This window comes from Cyprinodon tularosa, unplaced genomic scaffold (assembly GCF_016077235.1).
Source record: "Cyprinodon tularosa strain WSP-4 unplaced genomic scaffold, ASM1607723v1 ctg272, whole genome shotgun sequence".
Classification (NCBI taxonomy): domain Eukaryota; kingdom Metazoa; phylum Chordata; class Actinopteri; order Cyprinodontiformes; family Cyprinodontidae; genus Cyprinodon; species Cyprinodon tularosa.
In genome coordinates, this window is record NW_024038977.1 from 1476847 (window position 1) to 1492357 (window position 15511).

The 15511-nt window shown below is 39.6% G+C and overlaps 1 protein-coding gene across 1 annotated transcript in view; it reads left to right on the forward strand.

Annotated features, from left to right (window-relative positions):
* Positions 1–13445, forward strand: part of cd276 (CD276 molecule) — a 163972-nt gene extending 150527 nt beyond the window's left edge. Inside the window, exon 8 of the mRNA XM_038289826.1 lies at positions 12558–13445. The gene's annotated coding sequence lies outside the window, so the exon portion shown is untranslated. The remainder of the gene's footprint in view (positions 1–12557) is intronic.
* The last annotated feature ends 2066 nt before the right edge of the window (positions 13446–15511 follow it).

The following is a 15511-nucleotide window of genomic DNA, read 5'->3' on the forward strand; positions in this document are numbered from 1 at the left end:
GCGGCCATTTTTGAGCAAATATAGTAACACTTCACACCTGACATCTTCTGGCAGTGACGTCACAGTGCTGTAAGCCTAGTGCCATTCTCCTCGCTTTACAAGCAAAATCAGTGGGAACTACTAGACACATCTGCAATCAACAACAATTATTGAAGATTTTCAGAGGACTTCACCATTGAAATTCACCAGAGCTATAGTTTAACTGACAATGCCCACGTGTATGGCAGTTAGATGTTGTAATACATCAGGTAAAAGTGAAAAAAAACGGACGGGTTGTCGTTGGATTGCCAACTTGAAGAGGGAGGATTTGCCATCGAACTTCTGTCCAGAGAAAAAACAAGTAATATGTAGCCAACATTTGGAAGAAGAATGTTTTCAAGCTGACTTGGATAATAGCGCGTTGTGAAAAACACCAGATACAGCACTGGGACTAGATCAACAGCCGATACCGCACCGTGACGTCACAAACCAGTAGGTGGCAGTAGTGCTCTTTGACAAACATGGATGTCTCCACTAAAGGACATTCATATGAACATTACACTGAATTAAAAAAATTTTTCATTTATTGAACAGTATGTAATCATTTCATATTTAAAGTACTTTCAGAAGTTTGAATTGTGAATGTGATCCGACTTCTCCTTTAAGGGTTGTTTTAATCAGGTTTACATCCAAGATAATTAAAAATTTTAGAGTTCAGTTAATATTTTATTGGATTTGTAAAACTTAACTTAGAAATTCTAATATTATAACACTCAACTCGTTTATTGATTTAAAAATATATATTATCCTCTTTCACCAAAATGACAGTGAACCTACATACTCATTTAAGATTGAAGAGAAGCATAATGAATAAAACAATTTATAATTTAAAAAAACTAGCATGCAAACTATTTTTAACTCAGAAGGTGCTCTCAAAAGCCTCAGTGCTTGCAATTGTGTGTTTATGTTGGGGTGAACTGCACTATGAGCTGAGCCTGAATGTGAACTCTTTGACTGAAGTGCTCAAAGCCCCTGGCTCCTGCTCATTTCAACCTAAAAGGTGACACTCACCTTGATGCTGCATCTGGGATGAAAATCCATCACAACACAGGTGGGATATGTCTGGTGTGTCGTCCTGTGCGACTCTAAATATTCATTTAGATTAACATGCTGACAAAATAAGGCCTATAAGGTATGTGATTGAACTGCCTGGAGTACCTGACAGCATCCCAATGTGTGTGCTAGAAACAAACAGGGACTCTTTCTGCTTTCACCCCTCTATCTTCCTGCAGGTACTGAGTCACCTCGCCTTTGGGGTTTACCACTGGAGTCTCTTCAAATGATCCTGTAGTCTGAAGTGAAAAATCAAGATTAATGCACTTTCACGCTCGGGGGGTGGGGGTCTCATAATTAACACCAGGGGGCCAGCAGAGTGCTTTATGAAGAGGCTGGGCTATACCATGTAGAAAAAAAAAACAATAAAGAAGTGATTTCTCATGCATGATGCATGCTGCTGCTTTCGAATAACACTGAACGAATGCACTGTCAGACAGCTCACTCTGGCTTAGCGTTATTGGGATACAGTGGAAAAGGCCCACAGCCGGAACGGCTGCATTACTCCATCACTCACAGTGATCACTGTTTTGTGTTTTGACCTATGTGAGTTATCACTACTTTGGACTTCTTTTTTCACCCCTGCAGACACCTGCTCCTGCAGCATATTTCAACACTGTTTCCTGTTTCTAGTAACTGTCTGTCATGTTTTCTTATGTTACTGTAAAAATATCAACCAAAGAATAAAACCATAGAAAGCTCCCATGTTATAGACTCCATTAAACAAAGATGCATTTAAAATTATAGTAGGAATTTCATTCCTGCCAAATTCATTGGATTTTACTACATTTTGTCACATTTCAGCACCAAGCTCAAAGGTCATTTCCGTGTTTGTGGACAAGTTTTAGACCCTGTTTTTGCATATTTGTCACTCCTAAGTGTTTCTGAATGTCAAAAATCTAAAAACTGCTTAGGACATCATTAGCAGCCACAACTATAATCAAATATTTCTGATAAATGTGATACAGCACCGTGAAAGAAATGTTTGCCTATTCTTTGCTAAACTGTAATCCAATCAGCTTGGAGTATTGTAAAGCATAAACAGCCTTTTTAAATCAGGATTCAAGCCAGGAATTTGATTAGGTCAGTCAACACCATTAATTTTATTTTTCTTTATTTTGTGCATCCCGGTGTATTTTGGATCATTGTCATGTAGAACTAAAGTTTGTTTAAAGCTTGAGGTCACCAACAGGTAGCCAGATTTTATCCTTCAGGATATTTTTGGTAAACAGCAGAATCCATGGTTCCATTCATCACAGTTGCAGGTCCTGAAGCAGCAAAAACAACCAGTCCTTCACACTGCTTCCACCATTTTTTACTGTTAGTGTGATGGTATTTTGCTGAAATGCAGTGTTACTTTTCTGCCAGATGTAATGAGACACCTTCAAAAAAAATTATACTTTCAGCTCATCAGTCCAAATAATGCTTTCCCTTGCTAGCTCAGATTTTTTTCCCATTAACAACAAAAACCTTCAAAAAATACATTTTGCTTGTGCTTAACTCTTCTTTTACTAATAATTACAGTTGTTGGGTTTTCTTATACATATGACAAACATGCATAAAAAAGAAAGAAAGGGAACTTGGAAACACTTTTCTGTCATGATGGGTGTCACAGAGAGTAAGCCCAAGATGCAGAACACACACGGAAGCACTGGTAAAAGTCCAAAGAGTTTATTAAAGGCTCAAGCATATGAATCACAGTTCAGGCAGGGGACTGATTTGCTGGGGTCTGTGCAGGGAAAGGGAGATGGCTAGATTTGAGCTTCCAGCTCACTGCAGGGAAACAACAGGGGAAATCCACATGGGAACCTCTTAGGGAAACTCCACAGGGGAGTCGACAGGTAGCATCCACGTAGACTTCTTGGGTTGGCTCACCAGGGCAGATTAGCAGGTTAGCTTTCCTTGAGCGTCAGGCTTGGGACTGGCTTCCTATAATGCAACTCTCCCAGAGCTGCAGGCCAGAGACAGGTTGCCAGAGAGACAGTTCTTCCAGAGCTTCACAGGGAAACAGGTGGTTAAGCTCATCCAGAGCCTTCACGAGGAGACAGGTGGTTAAGCTCATCCAGAGCTTTCACGATGAGACAGGGGGTTAAGCTCATCCAGAGCTTTCACGAAGAGACAGGAGGTTAAGCTCATCCAGAGCTTCACGAGGAGACAGGATTCCTGTGAGGCAGAAACAGGGAAGAGTTAGAATCAGATCTCTCACTTGGGATAACCAAGATTCTTCCAGTAACAGAGGCTCAGGTTGCTAACCAACTAAGATCAACACTGCGGCGTGGGATCAAGGTCAGGCAGGAGCTTATAAAGGAGAGGTCTTCTAATGAGCTCCAGAAGACCCACAGCGCATCCTGCTGGAGACAGAGGGTAATCTCCAGATCCCCACAGTAACTCCAAACCTAAGGGAAAAAACAAAGAGAGCAGAAGAGGATCCTCGGCGCCCTCTGGTGGGCAAGCCTGAGGATCCCAACATTTTCCATACTGTGGTATTAAAGTTTTTTCACCAATGTAAAGTGATGAAAATAAAACTTGGTTTTAAATATTTTTTCCAAATAAAATTGAAAAAGTTTGGCATGTATTTGCCTGAGTCAATCTCAATACTTTTACTACAGCTCCAAGTTTTTGAGACATCTCTATGGGTTGTACAGCCAGACACCAAAACCTACTGCCCTGACTTCATTACAGTTTTCTTAAACAAATCTTACTAGAAGTGGTCATTGGCTGTAAAGTTTAAAGTCTTTGCACAAATTCTGAATAAAAAATTGACGTAAAACCATGTAGCAAAGTAATGGTTTGATCTAATTAGCTCTTTAACAGCTTTGGCTGTATGTCTGCATTGTGAGGGAAGGGAAGGCCTCATCTCTGTTGCATCTCTTTCAACCCCTCAGTTCCTGACTGTATGCCGCCACTACCACCATTTTCCACTATAAGGGTGTGTTAAGAGTGTTTCCATCCACTCAAAGTTTTGCATAGAAGCCTAAAAGATATATCTTGATCTTTTCTGACAAGTTGACTTTTTTCTACATCAGATACCTTAAACCCAACTACATATTTTTTTTTTTTTTACATATTTTTTAAACATTCCTGCTCTCTTAAACAAGGTTTTGTTGGCTTACATAACATATTTCAAACTTTTTCTTGGGTTTTGGCTGTATAATTTTTCTCTGGTATCTAACCAGAGGTGGACAATCCAGGTTGTGAAAAGTAAAAATCCTGCCTTGTTTTTCTTCATCCTTTTCACTCAATTAGCTGATTAGCTCCTCTGGTGATTAGTTTGCTTTATGGAGCCAGAAATTCAAATGCATGAAGCTGATCTCTGTACGGGTCTTTTACTTTCCGGACCTGGATTATCCACCTCTGAATGTCTCACTAATATTTTACATAGTGTGGTAAGCCACGTGCTTCTAACCTGTTAAACATTTAGGCATAAGAGGCTCTTAACTAACCAAGAATAAGTTGCCTGCAACTAATTATTCTTACACACATTTTGTTTGTTGTAACTGATCCTTAAATATAGGATACACATTTCAGATCCCACCTGGCATTAGTTTGCAAGCACAAGTAGAGCTGGCATCAGAATAAACTTCCTGTTGTTTGGATCTCAACACTGTGCATTTATGTTTTTAACTGGGGAAACAGAGTTCCAACATTTTGCATGCCAAGTCTTTTGGAAAGCAACCACTATCAGACAAATTGGCGAAAATCTCAAGTGCAGACCACTGTCCCATTCGAATGAGTAATTTGGGGTTTTACTGTCTCTACAGTTAATTTAGGGTTCATAGCCACAGTCACTCAAGACATATGGATTAGGAAAAAGATATTTGGAGCCTCTCCAGAAGACATTACGATGCGGAATTTGGAAATGTTCCAAATTGGAAACTTTCCATGAATATTCTTCAAATTCTAAGTTGACTGTAAGTTGGAGGGAAAACAGTGTCAGCTATTGCTTAGATGTAAACATATTTTTTGTCCATCAGTTATCTTAAGCTAAATTAATTGATCAAAAAACCATTAAGCCATTATTTGGACATCAAACACAATTACTCATTAATATTATCCAAATTTGCTTACCTTTATATAATCCATGGGCTCAAATATGTGGTTTCCGTAATCTTCTCTGCCAGTTTGTGAAATATGGCCTTAATAGTCAATAGTTCTATAAAAAGTTTGTGCTTGTGATGAACAGAACTTGCAGGATCTCAGTACTCCTGCTGTAAGCATGGTGTATGTGATTAAAGAACAGGATAGATATTAGATTTATTAGTAATAAATCAGATCACATCACCATCATATCATAATTGTCACAGTCTCAAGGATGCTTTTCCTCAATCTTTAGTTGGATACCATATTACACTATGCATACCTTAAAGGAATAGTACACCCAAAACATGATCAGCCTTCATTTTCTACTCACCCCCATGCTGAACAACACTCTGGAGTACTTTTTTGATATCTCAAATGCATCTGGAGATCTGGGAGGCTTCTTGCTGTCTGCTGACATTCAAATAATGGAGGTTTATGGCGCCCGAGGCAGAAAGGTCCATAAAAGTCCACAAAAAACGTGTCAATATTCCTCCATACTGCTCGTCCAATGTATTCCAAGTGTCCTGAGTGGGTAGCGTCCATAATTTACTCGAAACTAAGTCGTTTAGAATGTTTTTAGAGCATAAACAGTAGTGTATAGGATTTGCTAAAAGCGCGCGCCTGCGAGCCTACGGAAACCGCGGCAGACCAAACCAGATGAAAGTGCGCATTCAGTGTCTGCTCTGCCGATAATGCAAGCGTAGAAGAAGAAATGTGCTGTTTACCTGTGCAAAGAAAGAAACAACGAAAGAAAAATGTCTGAGGACGTCAGTGTTGAGGAATAGCATGAGTTCTTTGCCGAGCTGAATGCGCACTTTCTTCTGGTTTGGTCTGCCGCGGTTTCCGTAGGCTCGTGAACTCGCAGGCGCGCGCTTTTAGGAAACCCTATACACTACTGTTTATTCTCTAAAAACATTCTAAATGACTGCGTTTCGAGTAAATTATGGACGCTACCCACTCAGGACACTTGGAATACATTGGACGAGCAGTATGGAGGAATATTGACACGTTTTTTTTGGACTTTTATGGACCTTTCTGCCTCGGGCGCCACAGACCTCCATTATTTGAATGTCAGCAGACAGCAAGAAGCCTCCCAGATCTCCAGATGCATTTGAGATATCAAAAAAGTACTCCAGAGTGTTGTTCAGCATGGGGGTGAGTAGAAAATGAAGGCTAATCATGTTTTGGGTGTACTATTCCTTTAAGTGCCTTAACTCCATGCTCTACTTTATGAACAGGGCTTAGAGAGGCTTTTAGACTCTATACAATGTCAAAAAAAGAAATGAAACTTGGGGGGAAAAAAACTCTACAGTAACAGGAGGTTTCATACTTGAATAAACTATATTTTATGAATAGACTATATTTTCCCCAATCAGAGTATGTTTAAAATGACCATTTCAGGCTTCTTCAGGGTTTTATCTTCCCAGTCTATGCCTATATAATTCAGTAAATTTGAATACATATCTGCTAACTCCATTAGCAGATATTGTTTTGCTGTATCTCTGCTATACCGAGAGGTTTATTGTACAAAAAGTGTATTGCTATCCTGTTCTTCTTGTCAGTAGAGCCTCTTTACTGACCACCTTTCACATAAAGATCAGGGCTAAGCATTTCTTTCTCTACCCTTAGGTCCATTATGGAAATTAGAATCCTAAATGTGAGGTTTCAAAACAATTATGATGGCATTGTTTATATAGAAGTCATCACTTAAGTATGGCAATATCTATTGTTGGTGGGAGCCGTATAGTTTACTTGGAAGAAGGCATCTCCATGCCTGGTTAAGTCTAATAATGATGGCTTATTATATTTCTCCCACGCCGATGAGACTAACCACTGTTTACATATATTCTGCACCCATCTATTTCTGTCCTGCAGGACCCTTGGGATCTTATTTTCATTGCAGGCTTGTAAGGTATCTGCTTAAATGTAAATGTATCCTTAAAGGCAGCGCTTGTATATCCTCTGTGAGCAGTATACATTATACTTTGTAATTATCCATTGTGTGCAGAGAAACTGCCAAGATGTGTTGTTCATCATCAGGTAATCCTCTTTAAGTATCACTAAAGTTTAGCCGTTTCCTCATTATGCTGACTTCATCTTCAAGGTTATTCTTAGTAATTTACCTTCTCAGAGAAAAAGTAGATGACTGACGTTAAGCTTTGATAGTTGCTCTGGTTGTTGTTTCTGTCAAAGTCATATGGAGGTGTTTTGCAAGTATGTTTTTTTTAAAACTGAAGAAACTTGTGGCAGTAAAAGCATTTTTCAATTCTAAAACTTTGTTATTCAGTTTAAAATTCAGTTTAGTGCTAATTCACAACATGTCATCTCAAGGCACTTTACAGTTCACCAGATCATACAGTCAAATTGATTCATAATTTTCCATCTAAGGAAACCCAGTTGATTGCATCGACTCATTGATTTGAATGCAATCCCTCACACTGAGCGTGCTTGTAGCGACAGTGGAGAGGAAAAACTCCCCTTTAACAGGAAGAAACCTCCAGTAGAACCAGGCTCAGTGTGAGCGGCCGTCTGTCGAGGCCGAATGGGGTTCAATGAGACAGAAACAGAGATACAAAAAGCAACTGTAAAAGGCGGCCCCGTCCAGGAAACACACAGCCAGGCAGACGAGCTCCGAGCAAACTCCCATGTCAGAGGATGAAGAGAGCACATCCAGTTAGTCACAGTCAGAGAAACAGGACTAAACTGAAAAACAGACCAAGCTCCAACATCTATACACAAAGGTGTTGATGGCAGCAGCTCAGCTGATATTTCTCTCCAGGATGGAGACACAGCCAAACATATATTATATTAAACCTAATGCATCTTATTTGTGTGAACGTCCTCCTATAGCCTAAATAGATTAGTTTTCTATCCAGTGTACCGCCACTAAATGGATTTGTTCTTCAACTTGTCTCTGAGTTGTTAAGCGGGAAGAGCAGTTTTTTTTTTTTAAACAACCGCATTAAATTCCCTGACTAAGAAAATCATTTTTGTACCATTAAGACAGATTTTAGTTTTTCATTTCTTAAGTCCAGACGTGTTATATCAGAAGACTATAAATAGCTCCGGATCTTTATGAAAGGGCAGTTTCTGTATTGCTTTTATTTTTTTATTTCACCTCTGACCCTCTTACTGGATCAATCCACTTTGAGACATTCCCCCTTAGTGATCTCTGGAGGGATATTGAGGGATTTGAATGTGATGAAAAAATGCACGTGTGAGATTTGCGTTTTCATTTGGGTGATGGATAAGATGGCAGGTTGGATTCTTTCGCACAGGTAGAGAATCTGGGCAAATGGATTTTCTATCATTTGGAGCAGCAGACTCCTTAACTACATCAGTTTGTGTTTTGACATATTCTCAAGTAGCTAGATGTGCATTTAGGGTTTTTTATTTAGGACTAAACCACATCACACTGGCTCTGGTGTGTAAAATATATTAAAGGGATTATAATTAGTGTCACTTATGTGCTGCAAACAGCTTCTATACTATAACTGGAATAAGTTATTAAGTGACCATTTACAACTAAGTAATTGGCTTATGAAAAGTCAATTATTTATATTTCATTTTGTTCAAGACAAAATAATTAGGACAAGACAGTTGAAATCTGAACAAAGAGTGTTTATCCTAATTCAGAGATTATGGGTCATCTTAGAATACATGTGTTCACTATCTGAGAAACACACAGAAAATCAGCTTTTCCCTAAACATTTAGATCTGGACTAAATAACACTAAACTTCCAAGCCTATAGCTAGCTAATCTTTGTTGCCTTTAAAAGCCTCAAGTAGGGGAATGTCATGTGTGACATAATTAAATTCCACCCGAGTTAATTCAAACTGTTTAATGATGCAAGGAGAACAATTTCTTTCGCTCTGCTCTCAGTGGGTTGGTCCACAGGGGCTTCGAGGGAGGAGAAGTTCAGAGAGACACACAGAGAGGATGTCTTGATTTAAAGAGACGTGTTGGTTGCTGGAATGTTAGGAGGAACCATGTTGTAGTTGTATTTTCATAATGCATAACCTGTTCAGAGTTTATTTGTCAAATTATTTTATGCACAAATTAGACATAATATTATAACTAACCTAAAAGTGTTGCTGTCAGTAAAGCCCCTGACATTTTGAGACATGGACTCCAGTGAGCTCTGAGAGTGTGATTTGTGGTAGCAACATTTTAGAAGCAGATCTTCTAACTCCTATGAGCTGTGATGTGACTGAAGCTGTTTGTCCTGCAAAGATGGTGGAGAGGGATTGAGATTTGGGGAATTTGGAAGACAAGTAAACTCTTTAGCAATTCCTCACTATTCTTAACCTTTGGGAAGATTTTCAATTACCCGTTAAAATAGGACTGAGTAGGAAACAGGCCAACAAGGAAAACTGTTTCAATCAGGGAAGCTGTTTTGATAGAGTACCATTCCAATAACTAGCAAGATCCAGGATTTCCAGGAGAACGTTTCCAAATGCATAGAACTACCTCTACCAGAATATCTGTAATGATCTCAGAATGTTGGACCCAGAATTCAAGGCGAGACAGGCAGTGGGAAAGTTCAAAGCGTTTATTAACAAACAGGTGCGCAGGGCTGCTCGTCTGCTGCGGGGCGGATCTCTGCAGGGATGGGGGAATACAGGTCAGTGACTGGATGTGGAGCTGAATGCGACTTGGAGCAAAGTCACTGACCTGATTCAAAGTTCAGTCCGTTCGCGGAGGTTTGACCGCAGTTGCAGCAGGCGATGCCCCCAGAGTTCCTAGAGAGCGGGCAGCAGACGCAGAGCAGCAACAGAGTCCAGAAGGGAAATCCAAGGCCGAAGTCAGAAGACAGTTCCAGGTTCACAAAACGGTAGAATCCAGGATCAGAGCAGACAGGGGCAAGGCAAAATTAGAGATCCACAGGGCAGAAAACTGGTCATAAACAGGAAAACAGACAAACTAAAGAAAGCTAGGAAACGTCTCACCAAAACACACGAATAACCTGGCGCTGATGGGAGGCAAACACACAACCTAAATAGTAGAGGAACCAGGTGGAAATGATCGGGGATAATCAGCCGCAGAACCAAATAGACAGGAAAGCAAGGAGCAAAGGGAAAAAAAACAAACCATCAGCGCCAAGATCATGACAATACCATTTATCTGTAGTGCATCTGGTTGCCAGAAAAGCAAACACATGAATCTTTGTTGCCTTTTGCATTATAAATGTTCCTCTTAAAAGAGGCCCCTTACAGGTACCATGAAAGAGAGATACAGTATTCATGGTTATTCACGTTAGAACAAGCTCACCTCTGACACATGAGAGTGGTCGTAATCTTGTGCCTGATTGCGGGTGCTGAAAAGGGCTGAAAGAGGTGATGGATTACTTGAAAAATAAAGGAATATTTTCAGTGCCCACCCTTCCTCTCTGTTTATGTAAAATGGTTCAGTCTATCTACCATAGCAGAGCAGACAACTTTTTCACAGACAGCTATTGGAGGCGGAGACAAATAGCTCACTTTTCTCCCCATATAGCTCATATTTCTAAAGAAAAAAACCCCTCCAGATTCATATATTTCACAGCTGTAGTGAATTAATGGATACAGGAAATATTTAGCAAGCTAAGAGTAGCAGCGGTCTTTAAGCCTCCCTCTGCTCGACCTGCTCTACAAGTAGACTGGTTTCTGAGCAAGAAGCTAAGCAGGTGTGTGTTAAAGTAATGAAAGATGATGGAGAATACTTTGAAATTTTAAAAAAGACTCCAATTTCCGATTTCAATGGTTCAAAAGCATCAGTTTGGACTTAAATATAATGTTTGGTCAGTATTTAGGGACAGTGAGCCTCCTGTTTTGCAGTGGAACAGAGACCATATCTAATATGAGCCCACTGTGTGGCTGCTCTCAAGCCAAGGAGAGCATTTTCTGGAAATCAGAATATTAAATACTAACAACTACATAGCCTCAAATATGTATTTTTTCACCACAGATATGATGCCGTAAGCTTTGAGTCTACATTTTTTATAAATTATCTTTCTCTTGCTGAGTAAGGGCTAGTGATCGGAAATGGGGATGCATGAGGAAGCTTGACTCAGCAATCTTTAATCTTTGCTAACGCTATGTTCAGATGGCAAGCAGCAGAGGCAGCAGAAGCAGCTAGTTTACATGCAAAGTCAATGGTTGACACGCATCAAGGTGCAGCAAAAGGTCCTGCAGCGCATTTTGAGCAGCTGAAGCAGCGCCTCATGAGCTTCTGAGCAACTTTTGCTGCTCGACATGCCACATCAACCAATTAGGGATGCTTATCTTAGAGCTGGCAGGGAGACAGATACAGCGCTGTTGATGCAGTTGATTAACGCCTAACTTAACTTAAGATATCGAAACCTGCCGGCAAAGTATGTGAATTTTATTATTCTGGTGCCTACAGTTTCGATTATGTAACTGAAAAACGCCTTCCAGCGACCGCCAATATTAGCGGAAAACCGCAAAGAGGCGACTGAGGCAGAGGCTGCCGTTGAAAGGGATTTCCAGGGATAGGGCACCAACGGTGTGCAGGGGTCTGAGTGGCTCCGATAGCGATTTCTCTCTTTTCATTCACTTTTTCCTGTCTCTATCTCTTTCACTCACCCCTTATTTATTATTGCCTCTGTTGTCCGTTGTTTACGCTTTTTTCCTCTAAGTCATTTTCAATAAAGTTTCATATTTAAGGGGTGGGTGTTTATAAGCCTTTGCTTCAGTCCACTCCTTTTCAGCAGACTTACTGCTCAAATTAATTAATAAATAAATACATAAAAAAAAAATAGATACGAGTATCAAGCGGAACCTTATTGCATCAGTCCTAACGGTCTGCTTGTTGTTATGGCCCTTTTACGTTCAGTTCATAAATACAATATACCATGCCACTAATTGTTTTTCTGAAGATATGTTTCCATTTTTAAAATTTAAACAATTGGCTGCCGTTAGACCCTTTAAAAAAAAAAAAAAAGATGTCTTTGTATCCTTCGTTATCTAATTGGTTCTAGACTGTTTCCACTGAATGTCAGCTATTGACTTTAGACTAACCTCACCTCTGACACATTAAGGGAATGATAATAATTGTATGGCTGATCATGAGTGCTCAGAAGGGTGAAAGATTCCCCTTATACAAATGTACTACTTAATGATGTGACACATGTACAATATGGTGTTGCACACGGCATATTCATTTAGAAAAGGTGTAGGTAGAGCCTGATGTTAGAGGCGAGACTAATAGTCAGTGTGTGAGTCAGTTTCAGGCTAATATTTTAATGGGACTCAAAATTTCTAGTGACACCCCTGTAGATGTGTTTCTTTTTTTTTTATTTGTAACCATCATAAAAATTTAAAACAAGCTTTCAGGTTCGCGGCAACATAATTTTTCTCTGTTTTGTTTCTTGTGTCTTGTTTAGTAGTTGGAGGCCAGACGGTCGGGGTGGGGAAGAAGAGGACGAGTCTGGCGGGTAATCCCAGTCCACCTATCCATCAACCTGGAGACTTTCCAGCATCCCCTGCAGAATGTCAAAGCCTCGCTGAGCAGGAGATGAGTCCATCATCTTCTTTCGAAGACTTTCCCTCGAGTTTCACTCCAAACACTTAAACATATCATGTGCCATTAGTTTCTATTGCCTTCTTTTCATTCTCTCGACGGAGATGCACAACAGTGAGTAAATGCAGTTGAGTGAGTTGTGTTGTCTGTGGCACGTAGAGCGACAGCTGCCTTTGAAAACTACAGGATGTGACAGGATCCTTTGTCTGTCACTGACATCACTCTGCATACGCCGAGATGGGGTGTGTGCCAGAGATGTGCTGTCTAATCAGAAATGAGACACTTAAAGAGATGACCCTGCTTCAGTTGCCAAAGAGAGAGCCTGGCTCTCCCTACTACTCCGGGACTTGCTAATTAGCGTCTGTCGCTGGAGTAACTTGTACCTGTCAGTGTGCACCACTCTCCTATATTCAGTAAGTCAAGGCAATTGAAAGTGAATGCCAGCAAAGCTCTAACAAACCTCAAATGGCGCATGTGAAACTCTTGTCCCAATCTCTGACCTGACAGCTTTACAGAAATAGTTTTTAATGAAGAAAAACAATCTTAGCTTTTTTCGTCAGCTGATGTTGGATGTTTTATCTGTTCCAAGCTGCAGGAACGTACATCTTGTTTTATTGTTTCTTTTTTACAGTAGTTTAACTAGCCTAGGTACCAATTGCCTATATATGAATACCAAAGCCATTTGTTTGAAAAAAAGAATGAACAAAAAAACAGTGCCTAATGACATTAAAGATACATATTTAAACTGTCACTGGTGTTATTGGTTTTATTCTTCGGGGTGGGAGCTCTGTTTTCATTTATTCAGAACATGGTTGAGTTTATTTCAGATGTTTCTTCCCTTCTACCACACGATTAGCCATGCTGTTCAAATTCACCCTTCCACATTCCATTAGGTGATTTATCCACTGACTACACTACGTAATGAGTAAAGCGTGAATTACAGTCAAAGTAATACAAATATTTCATTTACATGCAGATCAATTTTGACATGCTGAATTGTTTCCAGTTAGACGCAGTCCTATTTTGGGGCTAATCTCTCTCTGTTTGCAGATGCTCAGTCACTGCAAACATTTTACTCGTTTTGAATAATGGATTTTCTCTGTGAATATTTGTTGCTGTCATACGCTGAATAGCCACCTTGCATCAAGTCTGATTTCAGCAGCTATCATGGAAATACCTATAAAACGCATAGACACACACACTCCCACATACACACACACCCCAACACCGTCTCCTCTGTTTAAGCTCTGTGAAAGTGTTGATCAAACCCCAGGTTGTGCCCAAACATACAGAGCAGTCTGTACAGTCGTACTTGACCTTGGTCTGTGTCCTCACGCCCCAGACGCCTGCGTGAAATTAAATTACAGATTAGTGGCTCCAGGCCCAAAGACGGGTTTATTTGGTTGGCTCTTTCCTTAGAAACGCTCATTTTCTCATTCAAGAATTTGGAAGGGGTAAAATATACTGGGAATAAAGGAAGAAAGTGCCAGTCTTGGAAAATATTTTTGTATTCTGCAAGCGAGTGTTGCCCAAATACTGAAATCTCTGCAAAGACTTCTAAATCTCATTGGAAGAGGGGACAGATGACCAGAGGAAATAGATTTTTGAGTTGCATAAACCGGGTGTTCGAAAGTAGTAATAACACTTGTCAGTATTTGTGTAAAATTGTTTTTACTTTCTTGTCAAAAAAGGACAAACATCTACCCTTAAAGGAAGCAAAATGTTAGCCCCTGGATGCACATTCTTAGAATAAAATAATAATTTTCATAAAGCAGTAGAAAATGGAAAGTCAACTTTATTGTAAAAGTTGGTCAAGCCTTTTGCAACCTCAAATTCCAAATTGCATTTAATTTGGAAAGCATCCAAAGATAAGTCACCCAAGAAAGGACATGGTGGTTATGCCCCCCCCCCAACACACAAAAAAAAAAACACAGAGTTGAAACCACCAGCAATAAAAAAAAATATATAGATATATAGATAAATAAATATATTTATATATATGTTATAGGAATTCTAAAGTTTATTGAGACGATTGTATTGACTTATTTAAAATTTAAGGAAAGAGATTCTTGTATTCCACAACTTTTATATACTGTCACAGTGTCGGTTCTGTTTAGGTCTTTCTTTTTGAGTTTTCAGTTTCACTTTGATCAATGTTTGTCTTTGTTTTCTGGTTTAATTTGTTTAATTCCTATTTTGTTGTGTTTTCTGGATGTATTTGAGTTCATAGGTATTTCTTGTTTGCCCTCTGTTGCCCTCATGTGTCAGTCTCCTTTTCCGTAGCTCCCTTCTAGACTCCTCTGTTCACACCTGCTCCCAATCTGCTGATTAGCCTGCTCTTTGTTTCTCTCTCCCATATAGGCACCTCCTGCTTAGTCACTGTTGCTGCTTTGTTGTCATTTCTTTGCCCGCTTGTTGTGAGTATTCCTGGTTTTCAGTATTTTGTGGATTTATGTTCTTGGATTTTTGCTTCTTTTGGCTTTTTTGGTTAATTAAATCCAAGAAACCACCCCAGCTTCAATCTCTGCGTTTCTTCAAACCTACACCCATGACATATAGATACTTAACTGATAACTTTCCCCATAATTATCCTTGTAAGGTTGTAACTGCACTATTGTTATTTAGCTGTTTTTTAACGACTATTAATGACTCAAACTTCACTTTCCTTTTACCTAAAAACCCAACTATGCTACCAATAACACATTTTGCAAAGAGAGTATGCTAAAATAGCTGCACTGAATTTGTGAAAAATCTGTTCTTACCTTTATTTGGCTCAAAACATGAAGAATAAAATTAATGCCACTACAGCTAATGTAT